Here is an 18,261-nt window from a genome sequence, read left to right on the forward strand (position 1 = left end):
TTCTCTGGGGAGCACAGCCAAATGCAGTCATTTAGAAAGCAACACTTTCCTGCTTCCTGCATGTGTATTCATATCAACAACTATCGGTAAGCTCTACAAACTGGGGAGTATAAACAGATCATTTCAGAGGAAGATTTCATTCTATGAATGACTTCTGTTTCAATCTACAAAGGTGTTGTTTTTACATAAAGTCTCTGTGCAACACATGCCGATATTTCACGCTTAGGTTTCTGTTGCAGTCCATTTCTTGGGGACTATGAAATGATAGTACTGGATTAAACTTCACTGCTTCTAAGGCACCTAGTTTCTATCTGCTATTGCATAGATAAGGGATGGTGAGAGACTCATAACAAGAAAAACCAAAAAACTTTATAATAAGCTTGTATTAAAGTGGTCTGTTTGGCTTTCACATGTGGTTAAAGTCAGAAATTTGCTCATAACCAGAAGCAAATATAAGCTCACTACCACCACTAAGTGCCAGAGGCCAACTAATGTGGTAATGTGAAAAACTCTGAATGTTGAGGGATACAGTTTGAGCATTAAGGATGGCAAGAACCAGCCTTGGAGCATCTGGTTCTGTCACTATTCTGTAGTAGCAAGAACTGTCACAAACTCAAGGATGAAGTTCTTCATGGGCCAATTAAACCACACCCTGAAGGGAGAAACGTGTGATAGCAGTGAAAAATCTTGACGTACATCCCTATTATGAGAAGAAATATAACATGGCACTGTGCATGCACTAATCATTCATACCAGCACAGAAGAATACTAGGCTGAACAAATCATGAGATTGAGAAAATAAGGGAAGTGAATAGTCTTTTTTTTTTAAATCACTGGGATTATAAAAACCACTTACTTTACTTTAGATTTATATTTAAATGTTTTGCTGAAGTAAGGTCTTTCGTACCCTATATTGACAGATTGTTTAGGAATTATTTAAGTATATGGTTTAAAGCATTTAAATTATTTTATCAGTAGTCAAAATATATCCCATTTGTATTTGATCATTTCAACTCTCATTCTTTTACTTTCCAGATTTCTGCATTCACTGTTAATAACCATAATTTGTCTTCTGATACAACCAAGTCATTAGGAAATATATCTATGGATTTGATCTTTAAATAAAATTAGCACATTACTCTTGTCTGTTTGAGCTAATCAAAAAGATTATTTTAGCCTCTCTGTTTAATGAAGAAAAGTATATTGCAGAAGCATATGACCATGGTTCAAAGCCAGGGAAGACACAGACAAATGATGGTAGCTTTCAGACACATTGCCCTAATTTCATTCTTGCAACACCACTGTCTATGAATTTGGAAAGAAATGCACATCGAATCCAGAATACGTTTTTACACAACATTATGTAATCCAAACAATTGCAACAATGGAATAGACTTAAAAGCCTAAATCTATTGTAAAGCTGTAGAAGCTCAGGAATTTCTAAGAAATTTACCCAGATTTACAGGATATTGTAATCAAATCATATAGCAACTATGTTTGAATTAACCTTTCATAAACATGTCTTGAACCTACATCATGCAATTCAGTATGGCTGAGTTGGCCATAGCAATTTCATAGGACATTTGTCCGATGTTTATAAAGTGTAAGTTTTTGTTTGTTTGTTTAAAGGAACTGTTTTGTCTGTCGATAGGTTCTAGAAATACATAGCACAAAGGTTTATATTTTTTGTCCAATAAATGTCCAGTCAACCCAGGAAAACCAGGACAAGTCCAGAAGGATGAGAAAGAAACCCACTTCATAATATTCCACTGTGGTTAAGGTACTCTTCCACAAGCATCCTATTCCTATAAAGTGGAAAGGTATTCCCTTAAACTAGAAAGAAAAACAAAATAAAACAAAATGTTCTGTTGTTAACAAAGAAGAATAGTACAAGATAGAATATATATATATATAGGGTATTGACACTAAACCTCCCTATTTATCTCAAATTTTTTAAAACAAAAAATTAAAAATCAGTACATAGGCTTTCCATATTAAAAATATCACTTCCACTTGTGATTATTCTCTAATTTTTACTCAGATTTGAAAATGGTATCTCTTTGGCCAAAGCAACATGCTTCATACAGAACTATGAACTTCTGTTAGCCAGAGAAGATAGCTGCATTCCCCTAACTTGAAAGTGATGAGGCATTACAATAACTGAATTTGTGCAACTTGAATTACCCAAATTACCCAAAAACTAAGAAGATTTTTTATATCTAGATGTTAATTGGCAGATAGTTGGAAGAGTGGAAGAATTCAAGGTAAACTTCAGATGTAAAAACTGATAGAACCCAAAGGACAACAAAATACCTCCCAAACTTCATATCCAGACACCTCATCCTTCCCTCTCAAAAATCCTGACTCTCACGAAACAGCACATATTCACACTGCATAAAATCACGTAGTTAGTCTTGCAGATCATCATCTGTAATGCTCTGAGAATGCCATGGTATTTCTGCCACCACGTTCTGTGATCTGGTATGGAAGTGTGTGAGACAAGTTTGCAATTTTGAATATTTTTTGTGTATGAGGCTCTGTAGCAAGCATGCTTATATCCCGGTACAAGCATTTTGTAATTCATATCGTTGCATTGTCCTTCATTTTCACTCCACACGTTTCTTAGCACTGATAATTTTTCTGAGAAGTCTAAGAAATAAGATATGCCTCCCACATTGTGACAAAGAGTGTCTAAGTGCAATTCTGTGTCCTCTGTTAGCTGTGATTTGAAATGGCATCTCCCTTTTGTTCCATCACAGCAAACTTGTGGTAAATCTTCACTCTTGCATCAGTCTTAAGTTAGCCCATTTGCAATGCACAAACAGCAGCTTCTCCACTTAGCATAGCTCATTTTGACTGAAGATGAGTCACATCTACCCAAAAGTTCAGTAGTGGCTATGCATTTGACAGCAAAACTTTGGAAGCTTTTAGGGAATTTCCTCACTGTTCCTCTGTATTCTTTGTCCTAACAACTGCTGTTTTATTCCTCTTTATTTTATTAGTTATTATCAGATGATAGAACTATAATAGTTCAGACCTGGGAGAGGTTGAATTTTACATTATGGCAAATATTAATAATATAAGATGTTTTTGTGCTATTTGATTGGAAGAATAACAGAACATTTCAAAGAGCTCAAACTCCCCTAGGGTTTACATACTTGAAAATAACTGTATCTCTGAATTGCCAAAAGGGGAACAAGGGCAAACAACAAACCTTCAAATTAATATTACATTGGCAGCAGGTTTTTACAGACTACTATCAGGGCTGTGTGCTGACTCCCTGGCTTAATGAACAGCTTGATTTAAAGCTTAAAATTATTAAGTGTTCCACCAGAGTCATAAATAATGCAGTTTATAATATTCAGATTGAGCACATAAAACTACATTTGTCTTCCATTAACAACGCACTTTTTAAGTAGCCTGACCTCTTCAGATATATAAGAACATGCAATTAGTGCAATTTGTCACAGGTCCTTTACATTTTAATAAGATGTAATTAATTGTCTGTTTAGTCTAATTAACTTTGAAACCCTGACAGTTCTTGCTCTCTAGTATAAAGCAAGCTCCTTATTTGAATTGCTAATATTGGACAGAGAGTCTCCAAACCACAGTAAATTCAAATCTGTGTACCTTTGCAGATTAAGAGACACTGGACTAACCTACTAATATTTGCATTAACTTTTTCTAAAGTCATTTTCAGCAATCTGTGCCAACACATCTGCGTCAATAAAATATGGGAGTCAATGTTTGTGAAACAGACAGAGTAGAGTTTCATTAATGAACCCACAATGGTTCTACGTCAGTCATACTACCCAACTATGTTTCATACATGATTTAAGAAATGAATTATGGACTCTGCTGGGGATGTAAAGTCATTAAGCCCTTTCAAGTTACTCTGCTCATCAGGGAAAGATATTGGCTGCATGGAAGTAACACTGAACAGATTTAACTGCTAAAAGCTTTAGAACTCTGATTTTTTCTTTTCCCTCCAAGCTGTATTAGATTATGAGAATGTATCTTGATTTTAATGCAAATTTTTTACTTTAAAATACAATGAGTTCTCCCTTGATGATTTTAAATGCTTAGAGGATTGTATTTGCCATGATAAATTGCACTTAGTTCAACTGAATAGCAAAGGGCAGACTCTGAAATACTGTCCTCTTTTAAATAAAATCATTCTCTGTAAATGATCCTGCAGAAGTTAATGATCCTCTTCAGAACCACAGAAACAAGAGAATGCGAGAATGTGTACAGAAAAACGCATGTGGAAAGAACAAACCATTCAGTGAAGTGTTGATACATGTTCAAAAAGAGCATATATAATACATTCAATGGAAGTTTTAGCAAGTTGAAATAATATTTTATTTCTTATTCTGAAAACAGGAATAATTTCACAGTCTGAGCCTTGTTGCATGACCCTCACAGAATGCCAAGTAAGGGGATATATAAATCTCGCCTGCTATAACACAGACACTGACAGGGACAGAATGAGCACCAAAGCAAATATGAGGTAGAAATGATTTTTTATTACTTTAGGTATTTCCAGATGTCAGATAAAAATGAGAACATTGCTAAAAATTTTACAGAGTGACAGCTGTGCCTTATGGATAACATTCTATAGTTTGATGTATGAGGCAGAAAATGTGAAAAATATTGTGAAGTACCACCTTGACATGATGATGGAATGCCAAAGGAAGCATGCTCACTCTAGAGGAATGTAATAGACCACTGTTAAATAAAAGAAGGAAGCTTCATGTCCAGCAAAAGAAAGGAACATCAAACACAGTCTTCAGAAGACTGAAAGTTGCAAAAACTTTGTTTCTTTTTATGCAGCAACCCAAGTTCTGATGTTTTGTTTGAGCAAGATTATCCCCCAGAGTTTCAATAGTTGCGGAGGACTTTGCAAACATAGTATGCCTTTTACAAAACAACAACAACAAAAATGCAGCCACTCCAGCTTTACAAAATTTATAGCAGAGACTATTACAACAGACTGTATTTTCTAAAAGCGTTCAAAGTATAGCACAGGAAGGCTCAATAAGCAGTAGTTATGTGGCTAAAGCAATTTAAAATAACTCTTATAGCCTCATTTATCAAAATCTGCTCCAAGCCAGACAATAAACAGTGAAAAGTTGGAAATGAATAAGTACCAAATCTACTTAACATGCTGCTAAATGTCCAATTAGCATCACACATACATACGATGTCACAGATGCATCCATACATTTCACACTTGACTACAGAGTACTATCATGTGCTGTCTCCTTAAAGCAAAGGCCACAAGTTAAAACCATTTTGTACAATAGGCAAGAATGGCTGGGTTTGCCTTGTAGATCAAGGCCACATGCACACAATGTTTTCATTTTAACACCAGTCTTGGATAAGACTTGCATCAGCAATATCCAGGAGGAAGCCAGGCTTGTGAACAGAATTTCTACATGGAACCCCAAGTCCCTCAGCTTGCCCAGCCAAGGTGCCAGTTCTGACCCATGGGCAGCCTTGCCTATTGGCTGAGATGCCACATGAAGCCTACAATCACGCTGAGGCTAACTTGTTTGTCAAGTGTCTTCTTCGCTTCCCCACAGTACAGGTACTTTCAGAGTCTATCGTCAAAAGCATGCAGATTCCTTTAGAGCACCTCGACACTGACAGCCTTCCACCAGCATCATCTGCTTGCTGGCATCCCCTCACTATGCCCGCCAGTGGATTAGCTGAGTAATCTGTTATCTTGCACTTGATTAAACCTCCAGTGTATCAGTTCTTAATTAATGGAAGTCGATTCCATTTCTAAAAATAAAAGCAGAAACACAGTGGAGCATTCCACTCTGCTTGCTACAGGATATGCATGAATATGGGATTTTTTTCACTAAATAAATATATGAAAATAAAGTCACAGAATTGCAGGGGTTGGAAGGGACCTCAAGTGACCATCAAGTCTAACCCCCTGAAAAAGTAGGTACCCCACAACAGGTCACACAGGTACTTGTCCGGGTGGGTCTTGAATATCTCCATAGAAGGAGACTCCACAAGCTCTCTGGGCAGCTTGTTCCAGTGCTCCGTCATCCTTACCATAAAGAATTTCTTCAGCATGTTAGAACGGAACTTCTGTGTTCAAGTTTTATGTCATTGCTCCTTGTCCTATAGCTTCGCACCACCAAGAAGAGCCTGGCCTTATCCATTTGTCTCCTACCTCCCTTTAAACATTTACATATATTCATCAGATTCCGCCCTCAGCCTTCTTTTTCCCAGGCTGAACAGACCCAGGGTACTCAATCTTTATCATACACAAGATGCATATTATCATCTTAGTAGCCATCCACTGGACTCCTTCTAGGAGATCCCTGTCTTTGTTTGAACTGGGGAGCCAAGAACTGGACACAGTATTCTCAATTGCTATAGGCTGAATAAACATTACAGTTCCAAAGCAAACTAACAGCTTCTGAATATCACTGTAGCATGGTGATCTTACATGTCAGATGCACATGAGGAAAAATGGATAGAAAGTGAACAATGATTCACATGATGATAATCAATAATAATAGTAGCAGCAAATAATAAACAATTCTTTTTTTTTTTTTATAGGAGATGGTTGGGAAGAACATTAATCAAGGCATCTTTTCTACAGCTTATCACATCTTCTCTTGTGTAACTACACCAGTAAACATTTTTGGCAGTGTCAGATTAATCCCAATCTCCATTTATCTTAGCATAGCAATAGACAGTATGGGGACAGACATTTGTAAGGAAGCAAGTAGTGCTTCCCTCCTTTTGGAATTTTAAGTCATTTCTTCCACCTTGAAATAAACAACTTCTCCAAATATTAATCACCTCAAGTACGATCACTGCTCAGCAATAATAATGACACCAATACTGCAGGACTCTAGCCAAATGTAAACCGAACAGGAAAAAAAACACAACAAACAGAACAAAACAAAATAACAACAAAAACAACAACAACAAAACAGAACAAAGAACAGTCAAAATGACTAATACCTAAAATGATGAGAGAAGTTGAAGACATTCTGTATTTATCAGGGAAGAAGAAGCATTGGTGCCCCACTTCTCCTGTAGGTCTTCAGAAAGACAAAGAACAATTTTCATATTCTTACATTCACAATGAACAGACAAAATTCATAAAAATATGTGCAAAATTCACGTTCTTATTTTGTATTGCTGAGTATCTCTTATAAGTTTCATTTCTAGCAATATCACTGACTGTTCTCGACCAAACAGACTTGAAATCCGGTCCCAGAATTTTTCTACATGAATTCAGCTGGACTACTGGAAGAAAAAAAAGATAGTACAACTGCTTAGTTTTTCAGGGCTAGGATCCCATTTACCTAAGGTTACCTAAGGAAGTAACAGAAAAGGAAAAGGGAGAAACCACATACGAGGTAGTAAACATGCTTAAAACTTTTTTGATCCCTGTGGTTAAACCAATCAACCAGAATACACAGTTTCACTGACCATCTCCTTACCCTTCGGTTTCTTCTGAAATCAACGTAACAGAATCACCTCAAGCATACAAAATAAATATAAAAAAAATAATCAAATGACCAATAAAAACTGCACACCTGCCTCATCATTAGTCAAAGGCAATCTTGATAGTGAGGAATTTGGATAACTGGAGAAGGGGGGAACAAGATGGTAGCTTAAATTTAGGTAAGTTTTAAACATTCTAGAGTATAAGAAAAAACAAATATAAATCAACCCTGAAGTTGTAATAATTAAGAAAAACAAAAAGAAATTTCAGTAAAAATGAGTACAAAGCGTCATGCATAAATGACAATAGTGAAGATAGGGCAAAGTAGTATTCCGCACAAGACTCCACCTACTCTTAACTCCTTTTAAACCCAACAAACCTCAGCCAAAATACTGCCTCCATCTGGCACTAGGCGCCTCACTATAAAGAATAAAGACTAACTAGAAGTGTAGAGAATATCAATGGGAAGGAAGTTTGCAAAAAAAAAAAAAAAAAGTTGAAGGAGTTAGTTTAGGAACTTCAGAAAAGATAAGGCCAAATGGCACAACAAGAGATTCCCAAATATGTAACAAGTTGTTCTTAGCTCATAGTAAGTAATCTGTCTCTGCTGGGGTAGAGAGGAATTAAATATTGCATACTAGTGCGATGTGGGGAGGAATAATCCTTGCTTAGCCATAAGAGAAACTTTCTTTAACCACTTGGTTTCAAAAATATGTCAGCAATGTGTCTTGTATATTTGTTTCAGAGCACATAATTAGATAATTTTATGGTCTGAAAACCATTTTAGGTCAATCTTTCAAAGAATTCTAATAACATACAGAAAATGTTGTTCCTATTATACAGCAACATTTGAATGGAAATGAACTTGTAACAGTAGTGACATGCAAGTTATGAAACTAAATAATACCCAAGATTAAATAACTTTTTGTATACCTATAAGAACAGAAAGTGTTCTTACATGAATATATTCTAAATTAATGTGTGCCGGAGGAGAAAATCACTGAAGAACTTTAGCATTGTTGGCAGTAGTTGACATGCAGGTGTGATTGATGTCTGCCTTTCCTCCAAGGATGAGTGGAAAGCTGGCAAATGCCACATATACATAATGCTTTGAATTTTAAGCCAAATTGGTTTTCAGACATCGTACTTGACATTTCCCCTTCATACTTCAAATTATTCCTTGGTACAAATTGCATGTTTATATGTGTTTTGCTGTACCGTCTGGTTTGATCATATCTCCTTTAGGCTTTCTTGAGGCAGCTGCAGTTATAAATAGGCCAAGAGCACTGCTTGTAGTAAAGATGAAATAGAGATTACCTTTGCCAAAAAAAAAAAAAAAAAAAAAAAAGGAGAAAAGACAAGAAAAAGCTGAAACCTTTAGATGAAGCCATTAGCAGAACACTGCATTTTTATTTTTATTCCACTTATACTAAACTGCCACCCAGGCTTCTACTGTTTGCCTCTATTAAGAGGCAGCAAAATAATAAAGGAGATCTTTGGCCTTCCTGATCTGTTTTATGAAGTTGAAGTAACAAAGCCACAGGGAGGAATTTTAGAGGGCTCATTGGCATACAGCTGGCCCTACTGCAGTGGCCTAATAAGGTTCAGAAGGATACAGACTGCGAGCTGAGGAACACAGACGCAATTTGTGGACATGAAAGATGCCAGTGAAGGCTTTACTCAGGATCTCCTGTGACGCTGCTGTGCTGCTGACTCTGGTTTGTCATGCACCGTGCCTGTTCCTGAATAAGATAACCTGATCTATGCCTCAGGCCTTCCTTCTATTTCAGTTTTTGTTTCATCAAAACAGGGGGGATGGGCAGAGAGAAAGAAAGAAAAAAAAAAAAGCAGAGTTTCTAAGTTTACAGGTCATATATTCACTACCTGGAGACATACACAAAGACTAAAGGAACAAGCGTGACAGCTATGCTTATTGTTTCATTAAGGTCTGTAACTGCAAATCCTGAGTCTGTGTTGCAACTACTTGGTGAGATAAAGTCTAGCTGTGGAGTAGCAAATTAGAATTAGAAACTGGAAAGATATCTAATGATCAGCAAACAGACAGTTTGCTTAAACACTTAAGTATAGCATATTGATTTGCTCACTGCCATATTCAAGCATAACTAAAAAGATAAAATCCTGAGTAAAGAAGGTAGAACTCCAGATATCGATCCCCCGACTCATATTGATAAGTGCAAGTTAAAATGTAAATATAAACGGAGCCTCGAGTTTCACCTCAAATAAAACCCTCAGGCATGCTGAGGAAATTTGAACGGTGAAGATCTGCCAACAGGCATAACAGTTTGCTGAACTGTAGCACTCCAATTAGAAAGATAAAGATGCAGAGGTAGTAGCTGTAAAACACTCAGTTTCACAACCTTGGCCCTCTCTTTTCCTTCACAGAAAAACAAGAGGCAGCTGTCTGGCTCTGTTAGGTTAGCAGCTGCACGTCCTTCAGCAGTGGAGTTTAAAACATCTAAAAGAACCTCAAAATGGACGCAGGTCCTTCTGTTCAAATCCTGGGACAGAAAAGTATCAGCGCTCCACAAATCGCTCATTTTAACACCAAGCTGCCTCGCATCAACTTATTTTATAGTCATCAAGTTCAGCGTTATCGGTGAATGTTTCATAAAATGTCCTGAACCCAGAATCACCTCTGAAGCATTAAGCTGACCCGGGGTTTTTTAAAATTATATTCACAGCACTGATTATGGTGCAAGCTGTGTAACTTCCTGGCCTGGAGCTACACCTTTGACATGAATACAATAAATTTGTGTTAAGAATACAAAAGGAGAGATAACCAAGTTTCCCATTCACAACTCTAGCAAGTAGTGCGATTTCCAGAAGTTGATTGATGCACTGAACTCTCATTTATTTTCAGGGCAATTTTACTTGTTAAGAGCTGATAGGAGTGCTCACTATTCTAGATTCTATTAAATGCAGAATAAAAAAGGCCACAGCACTTCAGGTCTGAAGCTCCAACACATCATATTCTTTGACACCATTCTGTTCAAAACAAGTTCAAACAAAACTGCCCTAAGCTACAGTACAGTAATCATTAAAACTAAATCTAAGTTAATATCGAATGCTGTTAACTTTCATAGCAGTGCTAGTCAAGAAACACCCTGATGGGAAGCTGACAATTTTAGCTGTTATTATCATCTTCTTTCTCAGAACCAGCTGGATGCTTTAAAGGTGGAATTGTATATTTTCCATGTTTCGATATCATATCTTAGCACAAAGGCATATCTACACAAATGCAAGCTGGTCTGTGCACTTCTGTTTATCTCTTCAACTTGTAATGAATCTTTCATTTTAATCTAGGACTTATCAGAAAACATTAACTCACCAAAACTTCTAATTGAATCATCTGTCAAAGATTCCAAAAGAAGCATCATACAAAAGCACTATATACTTCAGGCCCTTTAATCCCCTGCTTTCTCTGCCACCAGGCTCCTTTCATATTCACCTTGGGACTTCGGAGAAGGGCACAGAATCATAAAATCACAGAATCCTTAGAGTTGTAAGGGACCTTTAAGGCCATCTAGTCCAACTCCTCTGAAATGAACAGAGACACCACAGCTACATCAGGTTGCCCAGGGCCTTATCCACTCTCTCCTTGAAAGTCTCCAGGGACAGGGCATCCACCACATCACGGGGCAACCTGTTTCAGTGCCTCACCACCCTCACTGTAAAAGACTTTTTCCTTATATCTAACCCAAATCTACCCTCTTTAAGCTTAAAACCATTTCCTCTTGCTCTATCACAACAGTCTCTGTTCCTGTAGCTCCCCTTTAGATACTGGAAGGCTGCTATCAGGTCACCTCAGAGCCTTCTCTTCTCCAGGCTGAACAGCCTCAGCTCTCTCAGCCTGACATCTCACGTTGAAAAGTTTTCAAAGCATTCAGATTCAAACCACCAATAAACGAAAGAAACAGCAAGAGGAGAATTACTGCCAACTTGTATCACTTGATAAAATAATACTTGCTGCACTTAAATAAAAAATAAATCAAGCCAAAGACACATTGTCCTGAATTTGCTTAATAAACAAGTTTAAAAATTACTCTCAATATTGATTCCATCAGCATCTGACTATAGTATATACACACTAGTTTATACCTACCAATAAACAGTAATGATTTAGACATCTTCACATGCAAGACTGTTATCAGTTCTGACTCTTTAAAAAAAAAAAAAGTGAAATAATTTTCTTTTATAGGAACTATAAGCAAGTGGCATGCTAATTTATTAATTCGTACACGTGTGAAATGTATGATTACTATGTGTTTTTTTTTTCCTAAAAGTAGAGACATAACAGAAATAAGGTGTAGTATTTAAAATATTTACCTGTTATTTTCATGGGAGTTAAAACAGGTTAGAAATAGGCAGGTTCGGGCATTTTGAATTACAAGTGCTGAATTTTTAATGTATGGAAATCTGAATATTTGCTCTCTATGGAAAAGCTTAGCTAATGAGTTGCCAACAGCCATTTTCTTGCCCTGGAAGAAAACCTGAGGCATTTACATAGCTCTTATTTGTTCTTTATTTAGGCAGACTTGCTGACTTCAGTGGGAACTTAGCAGTGCAAGATCTGGAAGTAAAAATTGAATGAAGACATTAACATCTGTTCACCTGGAAAGAGTACCTGGATTTTTTTTTGGCTTACTTTATACCCAGTGCTGAATAAAACAGGCAATGGCATGGTTATTCACAGAATATTGTGAAATGGATCATTTTGAACAACCCACTAGAGAGATTAAGAATAGAGGAGATACCTGATTTTCTGAACTATACATTGAAATTCCATCTTTGAATAGTAGCAGTCAAGCAGAGCTTCAGCTGCATAAAAGGGGACTACACAAATGCTTCTAGCATACTTAAAAGCCTCTTTGTTATACTGAAGAGACAAACTTAATATAAACTATAAAATGAACCTCATTATACAATGCTGAGACTCCTACCGAAGCAATATCATGACAGTACCTTATAAGCTTTGTGCTGAACGAGTGTACTGTTTTTGCCCTCATTTCTCCTGTCTTCCTGTAAGGCTGAAAATTACCTATTTTGGCCTCGTCTCATACCATAGCTTTCACTTGGTTATGGGTTCTCAGGAGCACACTTTGGACTAGTGTTTTACAGAGACATATGGTACAGATGTTCTGTGAATCCTTCTAGACTAAATGTCTATTTACATCAGTTGCCTGTTATGCTAACACAGTAGACTAAATGACTTGTCCTTAATCTGTATTCTTAGGGAAAAACCTTTAGCTTTAAATGCTCTGTCCTACTATTCTCTGCTATGGATGCTCCAAATTCTTTCTCCTCACTCAAATGGGCTTTAGGATGCAATTCTCCAAAAATGATAGTAACAAAATGTCATGACTTTAAATCTCCCAAGAATCATTTCTCATGTAGCTTGCTCTGAAAGTAATCCCTTCTATTTATTAACATAGAAATTGCAACAGATACAAAGAGCACAGCAACATCATTTGATAGAGCAAATTCTCCGCTACAAAACACTATTTTTCAGCATCATCACCACCACTATGGATTTTCACCAGCCTGCATGCCACGCTCACAGAAATCTGCACCAACAGAGATAACCCACTGTTTCACAGCTGCTACTACAGCATCACTGCTAGGAAGATGTTGCCCACACAGTCCACACAGTTCATTAGGCCAAACAGATAGAAAGCATCAAATCCAGACGGCATAGTGGGTGTGGTAGGACACACTGGCAATGTGCTCCACAGTCTTTAAACTGATATGGGACCTGGTGTTATGTGTTACAAGAACAAGATTTTCTTTTTTGGCCTGACACAAGAAGTTTGAGACTTCAGTGTAGTCAGCACCACAGTGTAGCAGTCAGGGTTGATGGCTTGTCTGGGTTCCAGGAAATCTAGAAGAATCTCTCTGTTAATATCCCATAAGACACTGCACAATACTTTACTCACTGAGTAAAGTATCTTGAACATTTTCAGTGGAGAATTAACATTTCATCACTCCATGGACTGCCATTTTGACTCTGGCTCATAGTGGTGACATTACACCTTATCTCTCATCCAGAAAACTGTCACCTTCAGCCTCATATTTGTTCAGTAGGTTCTGACATACAGTGTTGCATACGGTGTTCTTTCTCCTCTTACGTGAGCATTCATGGGGCCCACTTGGTGCAAACTAATATTCCAAGATGGTCACCATCGTTTTCAATGCACCAAAGCTGATATTCAGCTCTATACACATATCCCTGCTTGTAATCCATCAATTTGCCTGGATGAGCTGATTGAGACACTCTCCATTTTGCGGCGTGACAGCTGGGCATGGTCATACAGAACGTGGCCATTGCCTCATTGTACTAACACCCACCTTTTAGTTTCTATAAACATTCAGTAAGAGTTAATGCATGTTAATAGGTGCAGTCTTTTCTGCATGTAGGAATAAAGTGACACACCTATGCTTCATATGCACTTCCATGTCAGATGCCAATTTGTCAGACTGCCCCTCTGCTGCCACCTGTTACACAGCAGTAAAATGGAATGAAATACTCGCAGGAAGGGTCAGTCTCTAGTGCCATACCATTAACATCTGCTTCTGATGTTGTGGGCCAACATCATAAAATAGGAGGGCATTTCTTCTGGAGCAGTCCTCATAGTTTTTGTTTACTTTTCCATGCATTGGAGGAAGTTACAGTGACACCTGAGACCTTTAAGTAATAAATGCTCCTGACTAGCACAGAAACAACCAACTCCACACATACAAGAGGAGTACACAAAGAAAGTTGAAATAAGTTTCTTTATCTCACTGAAGTAATGACTAGATTTTGAAACAAGAATTCCATACAAAAGAAGGATAGTAGCTTAAGCCTTTGAAGGCAAAAAAAAAAAGTCTGATTTCTCCATAGGAAGATCTGAGATATTTCTGCATCTGCTTCTGTTTCTTTATTTGATCAGGTATTTTCATTATATTAAAGGTATTAAGCATTCATAAATACAAATAAAAGCATTCTTATAAAGCAGCCAAGCAATGGCTTCCTTTGCAACCAAGAACAACTCTGATTCTTTTCTCCCCAATCCCATTTTGGTTTCTTGAACATGAATGTCTTCAGCCATAAAAAAAACAACACCAATAATAATAATAATAAAACACATAGTAATTGAAAACTTACTGGCTAATTTCCATCAGCTTTGTAAAGTATTTGTATTTTATATTATTCTCCTTCACTTGATTCTTTTGAGCAAGTCACAGATGATCAATTACTCATTTTCTCAACCATTAATAAAAATCAGGCCTTAAATCTGAGAAATCGCTAAGCCCTTAAAACTTCAAAGTTTGACAGCCTGAACTTCCTATGTCAAATGGTTATGAGCACACTTCCATGTCTCCACAGATTTTATAGCACTACTCTTGTGCATTCTTAATCTGAAATCACTTTCTGCCTGAGGCTAGAACACAAAACGTATCTTCCCAACAGATGCAAACCTAGTTGTCATCTAACTTACATTAAATGCCATCTAAGTTATAGTATGTTTGTATGTCTCTCTATGTCAGTTGATAGAAATAAAAAGAAAAGTGCTCTTGGTCTACTCCATTTAGCCAGAAAATCCACCAATAAAAAGGAATAAAAATCAGCAGAATATCCAAGCTGATAATTACTTAGTCTGCTAACAGACTCCATTCTCATATTATAAAAATCACCTAATACAGTGCCGGGACTATGAACTATCCAAACAAAAAAGATAATCGGCCACGGATCAAGGAGAATATTTCATGAAATGTAGAGCTATAAGGATGTAATAAAATTGAAGCAATACTCTAATGAATATGTACTAAATCAAATAGAAAGGCATTTGTGATTTTTTTTGAATTTAGGAAGAGAATTATAGTACAGTTGAGAAAGTGATGGCAGCACTTCCTGCAGATATGCCTAGCTATCTCATCAAGCTATCTAACCTTTTTGTTGGTTTGTTTTTGCCAGTGTGATCAAATACTTTGCACAAGAGATTACAAGATTGAGCCAAAACACACAGCAGTATTAGAGGACTATTGCATTTCCTGTAGTTGATTTTATTTTATTTTTTTTTAACTGGTAGCTGGAATTCTTAAAAGATGCACTCTCATTACCCACTTCATAGACAGACTTGAGCTCTTCCTGATCATATATGGTCACTCTACACTGGTAGTCAAGTTCTGCTATATACAGTTATAAGAAAATAGGTCTTAAAGGGAAGCCAAAGACCTTATAGTCCATCTCCATATGTTTCTTAGTGGATTAAATGGTTCCTAGTATAACTTGCCATTTATTTGTGAAACCTATACGAAAGAAACTCAGTAAGCAGAGTGACTGGGGTTTTTCTTGTTGTTTTGTTGGTTTGGATTTTGTATTTTAAAGCATCAAATCCTTCTAGCTAATAAAATCCATAACTGATTCTCAGGGCTATCAGAATATCACCAACCCAACTTTTTTTTTTTTTTTTTTTTTTTTTTTTTTTTTTTTTTTTTTTTTTTTTGTGACTTACCAAAACACAGTTGGAATTATCTTCCTTTTCACAGTTCAGGTGAAACTCCATCACTTCAACACTACAGAAAGGTACTCGTGCTTCCTTGAACATAAGAAAACAATTCAGCCCTGCTCAGTTCATCATCAAAACGGACAATGTTCTGCAACACTGAAAGGATGCAAAGTTACTCGACAAGTGACAATGCTATGCTCACCAGACCAGGTGGGCTGTTTGTCTTTGCATAGTAAATAACATTACATGTTCTAACTTTAGTCTATTATGAACCCAACTTAGGAAAAATAAATAAATCTATTGTTTTTTTCTGAGTTCATGCATTGTCTGCTTCTGCCTGGATCTAGAAAAGTGCTTCTGTTCAGCTTCCATTCATTTCTTGTATTTGTCAAGTTCAACCTAATTCATTTCTTGGTAGTCATCTTACAGCCCCTGTCATCATTCTTTCACCAACTATGGAAAGTAATACTCTCCAACAAGTGTCAGAATAGCTATTTCAGTTTAATAATGGAAAGTTGGTTACATCTAGTACCCTTAAGGAGATAAAAACATAAAAACACTGCATAAGCAGTGCAATACCTCTGATACTTGGAGACCAATTTCTGTATCACACTGGATTTGTGAACTACTAGAGCATTATCAAGTTATTATCTGGACAACAGCAAAAGTAGCATTTAAAGCACTTCTCAGTTCCTTGGATATCCATTGTGGATGGCTGAACTGGGAACTTAAAGACGAAGATGTAATAGGTTGCATCTCTTTCTTCCATCACTTGTCTTTTTTCTCATCTTTGAGATGGGAGAGAGAGCAGGAAGTGATTTTCGCTTGTTCTACTTCTTCCTATTCCATCCTCTCATGGGGCACCCACTTCAAAATAAATGTTTCTTGTGGGGAACTTTGGAAAACCACTCTTTCACAGTTATGAGAGCAACTACAGTGCATTATCCTCTCAGGTTTTGGTTTTCACTTTCTGGCCACATCAGAATTCCTTACTACTAATCATGTTTTACTTTCTGCAGCTCTCTATTTACCAAGTTATGGAATACAATTGCAGCACCCATGTAGTTGTTCACATGTACCAGAAGGGTTGGTCCCTCATACTTCTTGTGATGAATTGCACATATCTGTAACCTCGCTGAAGTCTGGAAATGAGAATCCACACAATGACTGGGCTCAACAGGTTTATCAACGTTTCCTTCCTTCCAATCTCTGCCCTTTTGGCACTATATGTAACAATATGCAAAGTACAAAGTCAAATTCAAATTTGGATATGTCTCAGAGTGTACAATGACAATAAACTAGCATTTCATGCTGCACAGGCTGCCTGATGTTTCCCCCATATTGAATATACTTCAGTATTTAGAAGTATGCAAGAGAATTGACTATTTATCTCAATGACCCCAGGAAATCTGAACTTCTCACCCCATCAGTGTGCTGCTGAATGAACTGCCTAGTTTTCAAGAATATTCTAGCAGGTATTCAAATATTTGTGTCATGTGTCATGTTTTCCAAACTATTTAGCAAAATATCACATATAGAAATCTAAGTGTTATTATTATTAAAAAGAACATATTCTATTGGATTGATTCTTGCCAGAAAATTGTGATATATTACTGTTCCATTACAGGAATTGCAATTGGAAAATATACCATACAGAGTTATTTGTTTTCAGCATTAGGCAGAGACACATTTCCAGTGCCAAATGACTTTTGACATTTAATTTGAAACCCAAGATACCTGAAAGTTAACTATCCCGGAGTAATAATGATAGAGCACCAGAGCACTCAATTTCCAGGAATGCATTTTTCTGGTTGTTTTAAATAAATGAAAATTCATCTTATGGCCAGCACCTCATGCTGAGAAATTTTATTTTCTTCACTAAACTATTCAGTCTGTTCAAGGGCTGAGTTTGGGTTGATCTCTGTGCATTCTCTTACAAACTGGGCTTTTTGTTTTGTTTAATGGAGACCTAGCTAAAATATTAAGAGATTTAGTTTCAATTACCTGAGTGTTTTTTAGCAATGGATAGAGTCTTCCAAACACAACTTCTCACAAAATGTCTCAAACTGGAACAATTTATGAACTGGTGCAGAATGTAATTTGTTTCAGGAAAAGCTTTAATTAAAAAATGTCATGCTCAAGTTTTATTTCATACCTTGCCCATTATTCTAGGGGGACACAGGTCCAAAATTTTTTTGCTACTTTTTTGAAATGTATTACAGCTCAAGTAAAACAAGCTATTTAGTTCATTTAAAATTTAGATACCCC

General features: G+C 36.7%; 1 long non-coding RNA gene across 2 annotated transcripts in view; it reads left to right on the forward strand.

The window, feature by feature from the left end:
• LOC107051792 overlaps positions 1-15,196 on the forward strand; it is a 72,770-nt gene extending 57,574 nt beyond the window's left edge. For both annotated transcript variants that reach the window (XR_005859495.1, XR_001463686.3), the window contains exon 4: positions 12,034-15,196. This is a non-coding gene — a long non-coding RNA (uncharacterized LOC107051792). The remainder of the gene's footprint in view (positions 1-12,033) is intronic.
• Positions 15,197-18,261: the final 3,065 nt, after the last annotated feature.

Source organism: Gallus gallus, chromosome 4, assembly GCF_016699485.2.
Source record: "Gallus gallus isolate bGalGal1 chromosome 4, bGalGal1.mat.broiler.GRCg7b, whole genome shotgun sequence".
NCBI classification, from domain to species: domain Eukaryota; kingdom Metazoa; phylum Chordata; class Aves; order Galliformes; family Phasianidae; genus Gallus; species Gallus gallus.